Consider the following 6000-nt stretch of genomic DNA (forward strand, 5'->3'; position numbering starts at 1 on the left):
CAAAAAAGTAGTACAGTGATACTGTAAAGAGACGTTCAAAGAAATATCCTCTTTTTCTTTCTGATCCATAATTAAATCTTGTTAGCAGAAAGGCGCATTCGTATAAACGTATAAAAAAATCCACTCCTCAAAAAACTAATTTCGAATTCCCGTATACACCAAGATGCTCTCTGTGATCTAATTATTCAACCATATTCTCATGCAGCCTATATCTACCACAACTGAATCTATAAACGAATAAACATTTTTCTTTCGCTTTGAAAAATTAACAAAATGTAATTTTGGCGCCCGAATGACGATTTGTATTCCTTAGTTTCCTTATTTACTTTTACCGTTGGGTAAATTTTTCATTCCCGGGCTACGTATTCGACGTTTTGAATTTCTAAGTAGACAACTTGAGGGAAAAAGAAGTAGGAAAACTTTCAATAGTCTAAAAGCGTGTGCATATGGCGAGTCTGCCGAGCAACCGAGCGTAACGCCTTTAAAATTTTTATATTCGATTTTCGCAAACTATGCCCGCAGTTTATATGCATGCAGTATTTAATGCTGGCAAACCGAGCGACGAGGGTTCGGGTTTGGGTTTGGGTTCGGGTTCGGGTTCGTAAATCGCGACACTTTCGAGCACCCGATATACAACGGCTCGACGACAATTAAAATTTTATAATTGTACCGACGAACGTAATAATTCTTATCTTTATTTATGAGCTTTAATTTTTCAGCTAATACCGTTAGGTAGGTTTCAGATAAAGAAATATCTACAGTTGGAATTATCGTTATTTCAATTATTAATAACGATAACGACACTCTTCAATTTAAATCGAACATGAAAGATATTGAAAAGAAAATTTTCTTCGTCTACCTACTTACAAAAGTTATAAGTAAGCACCTCTACTATTTGATTCGAATTCGACTAATAAACCAATTACAAAAAATCATTGTCAACACGTTTCACAAGCATGCATGTCTGCAAATGTAATACATATCTAGGTATGATAGTTCAGTTAAAAGAAGATTTAATTTTAAAAAAATGAAGTGTGTTCAGAAGTCAAATTATGTAGGTACCTTCAGTTCCAGATATCGGCAAAATATAGGTAAACATAACATTTTTTGCGGAGTATTCAAAGTTATACAAATTGAATTAGATACTCGTATATTCATTGTTTGTCTGCTCAAAATTGCACACGAAGGCTCCAGAGTACTTTAATGAATACAGAGGATATTGACTAAATTCAGTTGAGACTTTCATTTAGCGTTGAAAATCATTGAGAAAAAAACGTTGGCTGCAGAGGTGCTCCTGGAAGGAGGGGGGAGGAACAGGATATGGGTCCTCAAAAAGACGAAGCATTTTCCGAAAAAAAATCGGATTTTTCGTTCTGTACCTACCACTCAACCTTTTGGGGGGAGGGCGTTTCCAAAAGACAGGAAATTTTGCCACGACTTGGGCCATTTTTGGGTAAATTCATATTTTGAAATTCCTGTGTCAAGTATTTTTCATTAATCAAGCCAAAACATGGAAAGATAATATCATTTCAGAAATTGGGGAAATATTTTGGAACGCAGTGGTGCCAATTTTTTGATTGGTGAATTTTTCAAAACCCGTACATTTTCTTTGGGTAACACGTAACCCCTTCAATTGGCAAAGTAGACAACTTATCATAATAATGTTTTTTGTTCGTCCACTCGACTTGCATCTATTTTGAAATATTTCCAACGTTTCTTTCAACACACTTACCTTACAACAGCATGTATTGTATAAAGTGGAATTTTTTTGAAAATGTCCAATCCTTACAATCAGAAAATAATTCAAAGGAACCCTCAAGATATTAAGCGTTTTAGATTCAGAAAAAAAAATTATTCAAGATACCTACCTCAGTAAATTCATTTCAGGACTAAAGTAAAAGTATAGGTACTTCAATAAACTGAAAATATGTTTATCATATGACCATTGTTTGAAGACAATGATAACACATTGATACAAGTATTAAACACTTAGGTTGGTAATTACATATTATCATTGTTCAATGAATCAACCACAGCACATCAGCTTCATCACATGAACAAATTAAACATAAATCATGACATCAACTTTACGAAAAAGAACCTTTTCCCCCTCAAGTAGATAAAATAGACAACATAGAATTTTATGCACAGCAATAGGTCTTGATTCATCATTAGGTCAATTTTTATATACCTACTCTAAATTTGAAAAGTAAAATTGAAAAAATTCTTCGCTTCGAGGGAAATTAACTGAAAAAATTAACAAAAATTTTTTACCCATGACTGGGTAGAAAGCGAAAACTGCGATGGCAATCCAGAATATTTTTCAAAATTTTGTCTTATAATGGGGATATTTCGAATCCAGATTTATTCAGTCCAAAACCGATTCAATCACCTCAACCTGCTGTAATTAGGTACTTACCATACCTAATTACCCTTTTCATCAGGTTTGCAGAAAAAAGGAAAATTTCCCTAATAAATTGCATAATATGATTCACAAGTTACCCATGTGCGAGTCAATACTCGGAAAAATACGTTTGAACATAACGTTTTCTTCGAAAAATATGAGTAGACCTAAACCATCAATAGGTCATTAATTTCAATTGAAAGAGAATTCTTATGAATCATATTATGGCGCAATGTTGATTGACCATTATTACTGCCTAGCCTACGAGCATTCTGGGTTTTCTACAACACCATCTCTTCTCCGTCAGATTTATTTTCTCCTCACATCGAATGTTTATTAAGAACTCATTTAAGTAAAATGATGAGTACGAATTGAACGAATTCAAAAAGTAGTTCAGTGAATAATCAAGTCAAGTGTTAGGTAATCAGAATGAAGTAGCTGTATTCACAGTTACACACACTTTGTAGAATAACTTTGACGGAAACTGTCATCGTAGTAAAGATAATGATGGCGGGTGAATTTATAAACGTAATAAAATGAGAACAAACACGCGCTCGGAATTTTACGCCGAGTATCTCGTACTTAGACGAGACTTTACGCATACAAAACGAATCTAAATGGTTTATTTATCGTCGTGTATTTCATTGATGATTACAGTGATCATTGATTCTAGAATGTCGGTTAGTGTATGAGAACGGCGACCTTGTGTAAATAACGTTCGTGCTTGTCAGATTCCAACCATGAATGAAAATTTAGAACGCGGCGCGGCGCGACGTAGTGAGAAAAACTCCACGTTGATACAGGCGAGGAAACTTCCCGTTTTTGTTGTTGTTTTTTTAACTTTCAATTGTTAATTTTCGAAAATGCGTTTCCATGAAAAATTAATGATCTATTCAAAGAATTTCAAAATGTGCACAATTTGCTCAAAGCTTTTTCGACCTAATTTCCTTCACGTAAAAAACAACAACTGGTCAAATTTTGTACATACCTACCTATTATTATTTTTCAACACAAAATGAGAATAAAATTAAGCGACAGTTGCCAGTTAAAATTCCGTTAAATTTTTAAAACTTTCTCTAAGCTTTTTTCTCGTCAAAAATCGATCTTGAAATTTTGAAAATGACCTCTCCCCCAGTCACAATTTATAAGATAGCGAAAATTCTGTATTTTGAAAATATTATACGATGTATTTCCCATCTTCTTCTTCATGTCTGTGGTCCCCGTGGATTTTGTGGTTCCTGCCTGTATCTTAGTGCTCGTGATGCTTGTGACCCTATTGTTACGGTCTCTGAGGATCTCATGATCCTGGTAGTCTGTTTGCGGTTTAGTACCTGCGGTTCTTTGCAAAACGCAAAATTTACGCACAAATTTTACCTTATTGTAGGCTTAGGTAAAATATGATAGTATGTAGAAAGCTGTTTGAACACAAGGATGTCACATCTTTTCACCGATCTGAACTTAAAACATTCCAAAAAATAAAGAAATTACCTAACGTTTTGAATTTTGAAAATTTAATTAATTTTTACTTTGAAATTTTCCTCTGTGTAACCCACCCTACAGGTATTCACGTTTGATCTTTAATCTTTTGAAAGACGCCTACACTAAAGGTGGAGTTAAAAATAAAGAAAAGAAAAAACACAGAGGAAAAAGTTTAATTCTCATCCACATCGGTTACCTACTTATCCGAATGCGTAAAATTTTTACAGCTCCAAAAAAATCCGCGCAGTTTTCCACCTCGAGTTATTCAGCCGAGAAAATAAACAAACGGTAAAACATCTAAAATATTAAAGATATTTCAAACAGTCAATTTATCGGAAAAACCTCACGCTGTGATTAAACATTATCAAGGAGATAAAAAAAAACAACAGACAAACGAAAATTCGTGCAAAAAAACTCGCCTGGAAGAATATCGGGAGTAAACCGCAGCTCTAATAAAAGTGGTAGGTAAGTTATATATTTCTCTTTTTGATGAAGTTAAAACATAATACAGCCAAAAGAATTCTATAAATTGAGGTAAAGGCCTTTATGGAGCATAATACTAGCTTATAAAAGGATAAAGAAAAAGTCGTTAAGAAAAGAGTTCGTCTTTATTAAAGGTAAGTAATGGGGGAAGATACAGGGCACGTTTTCCATTAACGCATACCAAGCGTGCCTACATCGAAGAGCCCCCATATCCGTTTCAAAATTCCATTACAAGGAAACCCATTAAATAACGCAGGGGCCTTTTAGTCTCTAGCTCCGGAAACTGCATACATGTTTAGATCGTGCCTCAATAAATTCTAATTTTGAGTTATTATTCTTTTTTCGCGACGATGAATGGTTTCATTTGAGGTGATTTTTTTTTTTTAAACGGTTATAGCCAAAACGGAAATAAAAAATTTTAAAATGGTATTACGTGACGAAAGTTTATTGGTTATTATTACGTATCAAATTGTCTCTTTTTTATAACAATTTTCAGTGACCAAAGTTTTTGTTTACTTTCTCATCCATATGGTACATATACAACTATACCTATTGAATCTGCTTGCCAAGTAAATTTTGTAGATAAGTTAGAACAAAACGCAAGTAATTACCTGCAAAGGAAAAAATTTGAAGAGTCTCTCATGTATAGCACGTAGGCCACACGATGGTGTAGAATAATAAGGTGAATTTTTTTTTTCCTCGTGGAAAGTGGTAGTTAGAAACCAAGAGCTGAAAATAATTGCCAAATGACGTTAAAAACACGTGATAAAAATTCAAGGTCTCTAAATAAATTCTTTAATCCTTTTTCTCAATTGGTTTCGAAGCTCGTAAAATTCGTCGAAAATTTTCAACAAAATAGAGGCAATTTTTCACGGTTCTTTTCATTTATTTATTTTCAACGTGAAAAAATTCTCTCCAAAATATTTAATGGAAGTTTTCACTCACTTCGAAGAAAACTAAACACCCTGGAGTTTTTGAGATGAATTCATCTGTAGGCCAATTTTTTGAAAAAAATAACACTTCGAGGTCGATTTCAATTGTTTATTAATGAAGGGGACTAGTGAAAATTTTTAAACCTATTACACAACAATAATTATCCAACATTTTTCAACACTCAAGAATCTCAAAAAGTTATTCGTAGTAAGTATCCCATTTACAAAATTTAGGTAACCTAATTTTTCAATCACATCATCGTAATTAACAACGCAGAGTAAAACACTTTCAATTATCTAACAATAAACAAATTAACCTCAGATGATAAATTCTCATTCCGTCAGCGCGACTAGTGTTAATTTTCTCGTCTGTTTCGGGTTAATTTTTTCAACACCTTCAATTTTTTTCAAACATAAATTTAAATTGAGATGATATACGATAAAGCAACTAGGTTAAATAGCTCTTACCCTTACTTACAATGTAGGTACTAAGTACACATACTCTTATATATGTAGTATACCTACTCATTTTTTTCTCTCTTTTTATAACTGTGTCAACTTCATTGTCGAGAAGTATAAGTATACGTGGCACTCTAAAATACTACATTCGTATTTGTGTATCTACCTAGCTGTTTTTAGTAGTAGGTACTATACAAGATGTACGAGCAGAAGTAAAGCTTTTTAAAGATCATAATATCAGCA

Source organism: Planococcus citri, chromosome 3, assembly GCF_950023065.1.
Source record: "Planococcus citri chromosome 3, ihPlaCitr1.1, whole genome shotgun sequence".
Taxonomy (NCBI): domain Eukaryota; kingdom Metazoa; phylum Arthropoda; class Insecta; order Hemiptera; family Pseudococcidae; genus Planococcus; species Planococcus citri.